The following is a 12,308-nucleotide window of genomic DNA, read 5'->3' as shown; positions in this document are numbered from 1 at the left end:
TGCAATTAAGGAAGCTCGGGCAGACTCCTTATGAAGATATTAAGAATTAATGCCCCATAACCCGCAGACGTGAATGTAATTCACATCGGATTGAGTTAAAGGTAACCTGATTCTGGTAATGCTCTTGATTGACAACACGTTTCATCACACATGCCGTCATTCTTTATCCCTCCGTGTCCTATTTAAATAAAGGCAACATGACGGAGAGGTACTCCGGATGTGGGAGATGGCCGCTGAAAGGTGTCATTTTTTACTCTTTCACACGTGAAGCACATTCCAGATGGCCTAAATAAGGTCTCTCTTGGGTGACTTCATCACCTGAGTCTTAATATGAGGAGGAAGCTGGAAGAAGATTGAGAAGGAGTGAGGTCATTACAGAAAAGAAGTGGAAACTGTCACATTCTTATACTGACGCTGTCCAGTGGTGGAAAGGGAGTAGATTCACTCAGATACAGATAGCCTCAATGCTAATACTCTCTTCATTTCTTGCATCTTTATGCTCCTCTGCTTTAGATCAGTGTTTCACTCGTCTTCAGTGACGCAGAGACGTTTACATCTCCTCAGCATCGGCATGAATGTTAGACTAATTAGAGGCTATAAGACATGGATTTGCACTATTCTTTCCCAAGTAGGAATAATTTATATAATTCTGGCTAGATATTCAACCAGTCCTTCAGGTAGAATTATGAAAGAGCATTTAAATTTAAATTCTGTAAATTTTAGGTTTGAGGTCAGCAGATTTCTAAAATAGCAGTTTATCCTATACAAGACCAGTTTCAATGTGTGGCATGTCGGGACACATTTGGGACCAAGATTCAAAACACGCGATCCACTTCGTCTCCTCAAGATGAACAGAGATTGGTTCGGATGATAAATAACAAACCAGGAACACGTGAAGCACAAGCCTACCAGGAACTAGAAAGTGCAGGAATGTCAGTGACACATTCCAGAGAAAAGGAAGATAAAACCTCAACTTGAAAAGTAACACTTTACCAGCTATCAAGCATGGCGGTGGTAGTGTCATGCTATGGGTGAATTTCACTGAAGAAGAAGGGTGACCTCTTTTCATTTCTTCAATGTCACTTTAAATTAGCGGCCACATTGTTGAAGCTTGTACACAACTAGATTTGTCTGGATAAACTGCTGCAATTGTCAGGATTTTAACACTGTAAAACAAAAATATAGACTATGGACTATATGGACAATTAAAACATAAAATTCACTTATGTACACACCGTGTAAACATAAACAGTTTTTATGAAGTTTTAAATTCATTCACGGGAATAAAAAATATAACTCTGCCTTTAAGACAGCATAATACTGCTATGATAGTAGTGTTTTAAACAGAATAATCAAAAAGGTCTTGTGTTAGTAGTTCAGAGGATATTTAGCTCCAATGTTGAGTCTCTTCACAATGATACAAAAGTGCCAGGTTGAAATTTTTAATTCTGAGCCGTAATTTCCAAATTCATTGATATTTTGGAAGGCTTACTTTAAACAAAAAGACACAAACCGCATCAATCTCTCACACACACATAAGCATCCTAACTTCGATGATAACATATTCTAATAGTTATTTTCCCCCCCATTGGCTGAGGAGAAGAGGAGAACAAAACTTAAAAAGCTGCAAGTCCCCCGTTCATGACTCATATCATCTGTTGAGACGCAGCCATCTGACAGGACTGTCAGGCAGCAGAGCTTTGTACAATAAACCCGTGTGAGAGCTCCCTCAGTCTGATGAAAGGCGGCGGAGCTGTCTGACAACTTGGAAACATTTCAAACTGAGGAGCCCAGATTTATTTATTTTTTTTTCCCCTCATCCATTTTTGAAAATTGGAACTGAAGCATAAGTCAAGCCGTCCACTCTGAAGCAACTTTAATGGAGTTCTTGCCTTTGTATCTGCAAGGCAGACGCAGCGTGTGCACATAGTTTTTGGAAGATTGCTTGTCCACCCTCTTTGAGCCATCCTGTCTTGACTTTTCCCCGTAAACAAGGACAATTACCTGGTTAATGAGTTGAGAGGGGTGTGGAGGGGGGAGAGAGAGCTTGAGTGATGGATACTCTCAATTGGGAAATTAATTTGATAATAATAAAGCACTTGGCAAGATAAATAGATAGCGGTGTGTGAGTCTTCTCCGTGATTGATAATACATAGATTGATGGCTGTCTTAATTAAAGCTGTTCCTCGGACAAAAATGAGGTGGCCTTGATGAGTAGACATAGTTGCAAGGTGAGATAATGAAATTGAAGCAGCAGCTTCTTCACTCCTTTTAAGGTATGAAGACGCCAAGCCTTCTCAGCCAGATCAACTTTGTCATGAAACAAAATATAGTTGACGACAGCTAAGTAGCTCAGTACTTGGAAGTGTGTAAAAAAAAAAAAAATAATAAAAAAGTAAAAAAACATCCACACAAGGTGCCTTTAGCACACCAGCTTAAATTATCGACGCTGAAGGATGCATGAGACGTTGGTTACCAAATTGCTGTCAACTCATTCATCTGCTCTCGCAGCCTTGTGTTTGCTCCTGAAATGATCCACCTTGCATCATCCCTGCACTCGTAACCCCGGCCCTGCTCGGGCTGCCGAAGTGTTTTGCTTAATGATGCACTAGTGGCCTGATTGTTGCATCGAGCAAGGAAGGCGTACGACGCACACATACATTGCACACGGTTACATGGGTCACCGCTGCGGAACAAAGAGTGAGAAGTTTCTCATTTCTCTGGAAAGTTTCAGCCCGTGTGCATGTGGGGGTGTGTGTGGCTTCTAAAATCTAGTGGCAGCAATCATACAGCTATCTCTTATACTGCAGCCTCTCTCATACTTGACCAACTCAATCTTTCTGTGTCTCCTCAATAATCAGAGTGACAGTGAGCAACCAGACATATCTCACCCGCTGGCTCAGTGCAGCACGCATATTGACCTACATATCGAATCACACTCTCCTAGTTTGTGTGATAGAGATGTGGAGGGGGGGGGAGAGAGGGCTGCCTGATTGACAGCTACTTTAGTAAACACATTGCATTGCATGGGGTTTCTGTTTTTGGCCGTGTGTTTACCGTTACTGCTCCTAGCAAAAAGTATTTATACCCGTTGAACCGTCATATTTTGTGGCTTGACAACTGTAATTTATAGGGGGTGTATGTGCTAAACAAGCACAACATTTGGGAAAGGAGAGCAAAACAACACAATTTTCAAAATATTTCCAAATATATGTCTGAAAAATGTAGTGCTTTTTGCAGTGAGCCCTCAACTCTGGTACACTGAAATAAAATTTAATGGATCCAAATGCTCTTAGAAGGCCCCTAATTATAAAAAAAAGAAAAAAAAAAGAAGACGATTAATGTATGTGTAATTTAAAATCAGAATAAAAAAACTGTTCAGGTCAGAGATAAAAGTTGTAGCAAGGACCCAGTCCTTGAACAAGGATTGGGTCCTTGCAATGAAGCACTATCTCAAGCTTTTGAACATCTGTACAAAATAGTGGTTCACCAGAGAGCATCATTCAGATGAACAGGCAGGAGGTCCATGGTAACTCTGGAGGAGCAGCAGGGATTCATAGTTAAGGAGTAATTAAACAATTAGTTCATGCAATCCACAAATCTAGAAGAACAAAGATGTTTCTGGAAGAATTTAGAAGCAATGAGGAGTGTAATTTAGTTTGCCAGGAATCTTGAAGTAGACATAGTTGAAGTTGGTGGGAAGATAATGGAGCTAAATAAAGGAAAAGACTGAAAGAAAAGCGTTTCGAGGCTTGAAAAGGACTAAAAATGGGGCAGAGGTTCACCTTCCAGAAGGACAACATCCCCAAACATACAGCCTAAGCTAAAACGGAATGGTTTTATATCAAAGCATATTCATGTGTTAGAATAAAGCCAGTGGAAGCCAATAAAAAATACAATTAAAAATCAAGACAAGACTCTAACCCTAACCCTTTTCTGTGCACATACAGATTCAATCCAACTTGGAAGTCAACAGAAAGGGTGCAAAAAAAAAGTTCAAAGATTTTAACTTTTCCTTCCACTTCAAAATGATGTGGTACCTTGTGCATTCCTGTCTCATAAAATCAAAATGATCCATTGCAGTTTGTGCTTGACAAAATGCTAAAACATTCAAGGGGTATTAAAACTTTTCCAAGGCACTGTACATCTGCAAAACTGAAGTGTGGATTTACAGTATTTTTTTCTTTTTCTTGCGAGCTGCGTCAGCCGGGAAACAGCTGGGAACACCTGGCTGTCTGAGTGTGTATTTTTATTAACGAGCACAAGTCACCAAACTTTTAACAAATGGCCCCCTTGCACCCTGACGCCCTGAAAAAAAACTCGTCTCGGAAATTAAGCATCTGCATCATAAATCTTGGAAAGTTACAATAATTTGCAATTCACTCCCTCATCAAAGGCAATATTACCCTAATTTATTATCTCCCAGGCACGGGGGGTGCGCAAAGGCCGTGGAGATAAGAGTTTATCAGGAGGGGGATTGATTTTCATTAACTGATTGTAATAAAGATGAACTGCCTGCCGCTCACACTGACCAAGAGCCACACTTTATTGTAATTGGGACAATTTATTTCATGAGCCAGTGGCTCTACTTTTTTCACAGTTTTTTTTTTCTTCCCCCCATTTGAAGCCGCTCCTCAAACAAATTATATATCTTGTGTCTCAGCTGCTGCTTTTGTTACAGCGACTCCTCATGTAGGAGGATGATGATTACAAGATGTATGTGGAGGGGCAATTCAGCTGTCAACAGATGTTGCATCAAATTTAGCTCCTGGCATCTAGGCGGTGCGCGCGGTTGACAGATACCCGCTGTCCTCCTTACAACAACTTATGCCCTGGTTTTTATATTTGGATGGATATTCGTTATCTCTTTCTTAATCTTACAGATTAAGAAAAAGATAAGTTAATCTCACATAACCCTTCCCCGATAATATTTGCCTGATGCAAGTTTTAAATCCAGTCCCTCTTACACATATTCCAGCTGACCTTCTTTCACGTAAAAAAAAGAAAGAAAAGCATTCGGTCTCCATCTTGACACAGTGAGTAAAATCTTCTCGGATACTACATGACTGAGCTTTAAATGAACATTAAATGGCTGCGATTTCAGCACTCTGGCTTTTTAAGAGGAGCCCCACAGTTAACTCCTTCTGAGATGCCTGTTTTTTAAACTATCTCCGTCATAAAACATTTTTAAAAATAACACATTAAAAATGATGTGGCTGCGGAGTTGTTTAAGGGGCTGTTGCACACATATCACAGCTGCAGCACTAAACACGAGCAGGGTGTGAGAGACGTGCTCTGAGGTGATGAGCCCAAGGAGGCTGCAGCATCTGCGTCCCCTGAACTTTCAAGGTCCTTGAGATGCTGGGTGGAGTGAGGGAGCAATTCCTTGTGCAAGGCCTCCCCCTGTCTTCTGAGTGTGGATCAGCACTCCACTCGGTCCAAATGAACTATAAGAAACAAAACCACCCAGTTTGATTTTTTTATTGTAAAATTGGAAAAAAAGGAGAGAACAAGAGAAAAGTTCCAATAACCATTTCTTTTTGACACATATCTTTATCTTACCATAACCATAAAATAAATAAAGTGACAAATTAATAAATAAATTAAATAAGTAGCAAATAAATAAATAAATAAATTGATAAATAAACATCAAGTTACACACTTGACCAGGTAATTAATTATAAAATTATTAAATCATCAATTATTAATATGAAGTAATCTAAGCAGCAAGTATTAAGAAATTTTAACAGGGGAAAAAAGTTTGGTTTCTCAGGCTAATACAGAACACATTTTTTTTATTCATTATTATTTAAATTTTTTTTATTATAAAAAGATACTGCTTTCCCTGTCAGTTAATCCATGCTGTACTGATGCTGCCACAAAAACAGGTGGCGCTCTGCTTAAAAAAAAAAAAAAAGAAGAAAAAAAAAACCTAAAAGAAAAACAAGTTCTACCTGTAAACAGCATTTGTTGTATCCTTCCGGTTTAAAGACTGGTTCTGAGATTCATCATACTGCTGCTTCTCTGTCTTTGTCCACTTTTGTGCTGAGAAACCAGAAAGTTAATGTCTTTATAAAGCGAGTCCCCCCCCTCTCCTTCCCCGTCTGAACCCCCTAACCTCTACGTAACCCAAAGAAAAAGGGTCCTGTGCTGATTTTTCATATTATACAAGATTTCATATTTATAATAAGCTACTATCCTCAGCATTCAAACAATAGGTAAAGAATCATATTGTTAATACGAGCAATACCATATTCATAATCTTCATCCCTCCCGGCCCCCATTGAGCATGCTCAGAAGATTAAAAAAAGGGCACCATGGTAGCATGATAAATATTAACAGAAGAAATGATTTTAAAAACAATGGATGCAAGAGTGAAAAGTATGTAAGAGATCAATTTTAGCTCAATCGCATGCAACTTAATTAGAAAACCATAGAAATCACTACTGCCAGTTCCCTTCTTATAAGCCATTCCCAGATGTTAACGACCTAAACTTCCCTGAAACTCACAGTAAGCACTGTGATCACTGACTGATGCACCTGTTCTTATCTCAAGGGGCCAAACTCTGGCAATATTTGTTTCTCACATTGTGGATTAATCATTCTTTTTCAAATATGTTTTTATGTCATTTTCCTTCTAAGAGTGTGCATCAAAGAACTTAACATAATTCAAAAACATTCCATTTCAGCTCCACCTGTCATCTTTAATTTGCTTTTCTCAAGCTGTTTTCAAGGCCAAATCTAATTTGATTTTAATAATTAAAAAAAAAAAAAACTTCTCTTGAGGAGAAATCCCATGAGAAAGACATATTTTGACAGGGGTTTATAAGGCTCTGGATGGCCTAGAGGAAGCAGGGCATATATCACAGCTTCCTAAAGCTGCTTCGCCCTGACAACGAGCATGGAAACTCACATTTACTCGCCGAGGGAAAGGAGCTGTCTTCTGGCAAATATATAAGAAATCTAACCTTTTCACAGGAAATCTATATTGTATATCATTTCAGAGGGAGCTGACCCTTTTCCTACAGTGGTATCCTATATCACAAAATCAAATATTTCAATCTGCTAAAGAGTTTTCTAAAATAAGTATATTTATAAGACTACGTTTTAAGGAAATCTGGCACATATTTAAAATCTGATGAGGAACTGCAATGGATATGCTTGCATAATTTGGCAATTCATGATGAGAAAAGGCATATGTAACAAAACACTTTCGTACAGCATCTACACACTGCTGGCAGCAGAGCAACGTACAATGAACAGCAGTGAGACCTACTAAGATTCCTGATCCCTCTTTCTTATAATAATAATAACAACTCTGATCCAGTGAAGCAGGAATCACATGAGGATAAAGAGCAGCTGAGCCAAAAGTAATCAAACGCAGGGGTACAGTCGTCAGGATCTGGAGAGTCGCTCTAGTGGAAACATTTTTGTTGTAACCAAACCACAGAGGCAAAGTCATCTCTTTTTGTCTGAAGTCTCTGCAGGACGAGTGCTGCGGTGCAGTGTCTGGAGTGCTGATGTGCCTAAAGTTTGGAACGTCGATGAAATCTCAGTGAGTCCTGAGGGGGCAAAAGGTTTCAAAGAGCAAACTGAGTCATGGAATGGCATTTAAGAAGAAAAAAAAGAGAGAGAAAGCCTCACTAAGAAGAGGAGGGGAGGAGTTAATCAGTCTAAAAGAAGCCTTTGAAGAGAAAGATTTCATCTTAGATCAACTGAATGCGTTTCTCAGATCAGGATGACTCTGGTTTAGTTGATAGATCGTGTCTTACAGAACATGCCGTGGCACGTCATCACCGCACCGGGGCTGTGTGTGACCATCGGTGACGGTAAACTGTCCTTCTGAAGAGGCAGCAGCACTTCTAGGCCTCCTGCTCTCTAATTGATGGATCATTTTGGTCTGAATTTCACCTGCAGTAGCTGTTAATGCCAAGCTGTCTTTCACTGTGTATGAGCTCTAACTGTGCAATTATAATGCGCAGTTACCTAAAAAAACAAAACAAAAACAGCTTAGGTGTCTTTAAATGCAGACTCCAATTTACAAGAAAACCTGGGACATCATCAAATATACAGCTATAGCAAGAAAATAATTATTTAGATAAAAATGTTAGAATGGCCCTTTCTAAGGTGAAGTGTGTGGTAGTTTGGGTATTAAGTTTTCACTTGGCGTCCCAACTGTGTCTTTTTCTTTTTTCCTGTGCTAGAAATCCTAAGCCTGTTTTAGCATGTTTTCATGCTATAACATAAAAATATGTTAAGACAAGTATGAAAACTTTTGCAAGCACTCTATGAAGGGAGACAAAAAGACTCCAGTGAGACTCGGATCAGCTCTGTCACTCAGCTTCTTCGAACTGCCAATGTGACAATCGATTGTGCATTTCTGGCCCCTGCAGTGCCGCTTCCATCTGATCAATATTATCATTATCGTAATTATGTCCTGGTTTAGTTTCAGGGCTCCCTCATCCACTGATGATCCCTGTTAATAGACAGTAACACTGGCACTTTGACGTGAAGGAGGAAAAGTGATGGGAGGGGGCGGGCGTTTCTGCTCTCACCTGCTGGAAGCAGCTGGAGCGGCTTGGCAGTGGGCGAGGGCTCGACCCAAGAGCGACCCAACAGGTGGCACTTTCACCACAGTGGTCCCTGGTCAGATCATCTGCCCTGTCAAGGCGTTTACTAATGCCATGGAATGATTCGCAGTGAAGATAGAGGATTTCAAATTGAACTGAGGTTGGTATTTGTGGTCCTGTTTGAGTTTTTTTTTCTGTCCTTTCTTTGCTTCAACACTTTTGTCTCCCCCTTTTGATAAAAACGTGACTCAAAAACACAAAGATCACGCTTCTGAGATGAAATGCTGGGAATGCTGATGTATCAGGAAAATAAATAAATAAATAAATAAATAAACATATCTGAACATGCCCGACACAATGCCTAACCCATATCTTCTATAGTGCTAAAATAGTACAGCTTCATTTATTTATTTTTTTTATACATTTTCTATTTTTGCTTTTATTCTTCTCCAACCTGGTAGCTATAAAGGTAAAAGGAAACCAAAAAAAAACCCTTGTTCTTTTTTTTTTCAACCTGAAGCTAGTATTTCTTCTTAAGTTTAACTTGTAATATTATTAGTAGTAGTTTGTAGTATTAGTATCATTAATACTATATATATATATCGCTGTTCAGAACAATAAAAATGTTTGGTCCTTTGGTCCCTTAGGGGTGAAAGAATTGCAGTTCTACTTTTGCTATTGGAAACCTCAGTGACCTCCAAGAGTCATAGTTCTGCGCTTGCTGAGAGATGGTGAGAGAATAAGAGAAAGAGGGAAAGAGAAAGAAAGTCTGTCAGTGGACGTGTAGAATTGGTTCTTTTCTCCACTGTTTTTTTTATCTTCAAGTTTTAACCCTCATTTGTCCAGTAAAAGCCACAAGCGCCTCTTTGTTCCTTATATATATATATGTATATATATATATATATATATATGTGTGTATATAATATGTATATAGAAATCTATTTGTTGTTGCTGCTTTTTTGTTTGTTGCTTACTTAACAATTCAAGTCTTAACAAGAAAAAGTTCTGTTGTTCAGTCCCGTCGTGTCTCTTTTCCAGTTTTTCCTTCTTCTCGCTGTTCTGTGCCATCTGTTGCTGTTAAGTCCCCATCGAAGCGCCGTTTTTCCACCTTCCTTTTGCCACACCTCCTGTTACTGCTCTAACCTGTATCCTCTTGTGTTGATAAGTGTTGATATGTCTCCCAAAACTCCTCACGTGTTGATTTTTTTAAAACATATGCTTGCTCTCAAAGAAAAAAAGCTGACCTCCTCCCAGATATCTTCACGTGTGTCCTCTAAACTCTGGGGAAAAAAGAAGCGAGAAGAAGAAACACAGAGAAAGAAGGGAAAAAAAGAAAGGAGCGATTTTAAATTTCACTGCTCATTAAACTGTCAATCTACAGATCCATTTCTTTAAACTTTGGATATTTCAGTATGGCTCCATTATATCAGTGTAATGGTCTGAAGAGACCATTACACTGAATCCGTCTTTGTCAATCACAATGATGACAGATTTTTCCCACAATTAATATGCCCACGATGTGCCCCATAATAAAATCAACCCCTGGACATAGAATTTTTGCACATTCTATGCTTAGCCTTACATTTACTGACAATACACATGAGATTTAAAATGATAGGACAAAATCACAGAACCCACATTGCGAAAAATGTCCCCTGACTTTAAATATCTTGAACCAAAATGAAATGGTTCAAGATAGTTTCCATTTAATTGGAAAATGAATGCATCTTAATATTAAATGCACTTCTGTCATATTTTGGGCCATAAAATATATAAAAAAGTGACATCATTAGGAATAATCTGCTCTAAATATGTCCCCTTTGCATCCATCAACAGTTTATATTTGTGCTTTGTCTGCATAATGCCCATGTCTTTCAAAATGTTGCTAATTGTAGAAGCTATCAGGGTTTTCTTCAAACACAAGGTTGTGCGGCGTGTGCATGTGTGTGTGTGTGTGTATGTTGGGGGGCGAGGTGACATAATTTCAAAGTGGAATGAAATTAACAGATAGCTTTCAAAGTGTATTACCACTATATATTTGAAGATTGCAGCATGCAGTTGCACTCAAAGCAACCAATTGGCTTCAGAAGTCACCCAATGCCTGGTTCACATGGCAAGATCTTAAAATTGTCGGTTGATTTTCAAAACCTGAGAGACCCCAGACATGACAAAAAGAAAATCAAAGCTCTAGCAGTGTGTGTGTGTGTGGTGTACAGCCACACAACAAAAACAACGCACTACACACAAACAGATTTCCTGCATTCAAACACGTAAAAAAACAAAAAACCTGGCTGCATGACTCACCAGAAAGAAACCATGTTTGTGGGCAATTTTTAACAGGGAAAATATACAAAAAAGTTGTCTGCAACTTCCACTTGACTTTCTGCAGTGGCAGTTGTTTCGTGTGCTGTCTTGCGGATTTTCCTCTGTGTTTCCATCACTTTGCTCTCTGATTGGCTACACATCACAGATAGCAGGCTGCATGCTCGTTTGTCCTCAGGGAACACCCCACACGCTGGGATATCAGGCCAAGCCAATCCAACAGGTTAAATATCCCCGATTTGAGGTCGAAGCGCTACTGATGCCCTTCCAAGCAGACTAGATCACCCCTAATACATCGCAGATGGTAGCCATCACGATAATCGGAGTGTCCTTTAGATATTAAGAAGGGGAAAACTGAGTCAAAAATCAGCCTAATTATCTTGCTGTGTGAACCAGGCTTAATTATTTAATAGAGCGCAATTAAATCTGTGCTGATATAACTGGTGGTACAACATGATGATGGCTGTATCATGCTTTGGGGAAAAGAAAACCTAGTAAAGACTTGGGGCCTGGGAAGAATTTCAACTTTCCACAAGACAATAAAACAGCAATATTTTGATATTTAGACGACAAAAAAACAAACAAAAAAAGTTTTGTTTTGTAACAGCCTAGTTGAAGTCAAGCTCAATGGAGAATTCATGGCTAAACATGAATATTGCTGTCTACGCAACTTTGCTCGGCCAATTGAGTAGAGCTCCTGCTTTGTTTGAGATACAATTGAAGCTGAATCTGAATCTATTGCAATAAAGAATAGGTAACAGTTTTAGTAGCCACAAATAATTTTCTCTGGTGTCTAAACATAAAGGCAGACCACACTGTTTTGATTATTTGTAAAATATTTAAGAACCTATATATAATTTTCTTTTCTCTTATTTACGATGCACAATTATAGAATTCATAGAGGGGGGTTGTTTCAAAACAAAAAGCTTTAACAGATAGCTTTCAAAGCTATCTATTAAAGCATTGACAGAGAGCTTTAACATCTGTCAAATGTTAAAGCTCTTTTAACATTTGCTCTTTCCTCTTTCCTTTTTTTTCTAATCTTACAGGATGAAGTGATATTTCCTTGGCCCATCTGTCAGTCAAATGTACCTCATTTCTTTGGTACATCACTGCTCAAGCATGTTTGATACCTGTATCAAACATGCTTGTACTAGAAAGTTAAGGATTTGTAATGATAAAAAAATTCTGCACACATATCTGTGCTTAGTGCAGACTGTAGGTTCTATTTTTACTCATCAGTTCAGATTCTGTAAAGCTTCTTTAGATGCTCATTTTTACATTCTGCTCCCGATCCTCCAAAGCAAAGTCACACTTTGTCAGGCTTCAGTCGCATAGTAGAACGTTACGTTTCTCTTGGAAAGTTTCCCTGACCTTTGTTTGACCTCCAGGACTCTTTTTAAATGTCATTTTTTA

The 12,308-nt window shown here is 38.8% G+C and overlaps 1 protein-coding gene across 11 annotated transcripts in view; it reads right to left on the bottom strand.

Moving 5' to 3' along the window:
• Positions 1 to 5,465: 5,465 nt before the first annotated feature.
• Positions 5,466 to 12,308, bottom strand: part of celf5a (cugbp, Elav-like family member 5a) — a 242,550-nt gene continuing 235,707 nt past the window's right edge. For all 11 annotated transcript variants that reach the window (XM_028028423.1, XM_028028416.1, XM_028028417.1 and 8 more), the window contains exon 12: positions 5,466 to 9,850. The gene's annotated coding sequence lies outside the window, so the exon portion shown is untranslated. The remainder of the gene's footprint in view (positions 9,851 to 12,308) is intronic.

This window comes from Xiphophorus couchianus, chromosome 9, assembly GCF_001444195.1.
Source record: "Xiphophorus couchianus chromosome 9, X_couchianus-1.0, whole genome shotgun sequence".
In the NCBI taxonomy this organism is placed as follows: Eukaryota; Metazoa; Chordata; class Actinopteri; order Cyprinodontiformes; family Poeciliidae; genus Xiphophorus; species Xiphophorus couchianus.
Note: the sequence above shows the minus strand (reverse complement) of the source record. Positions and strands in the feature narration are given on the sequence as shown.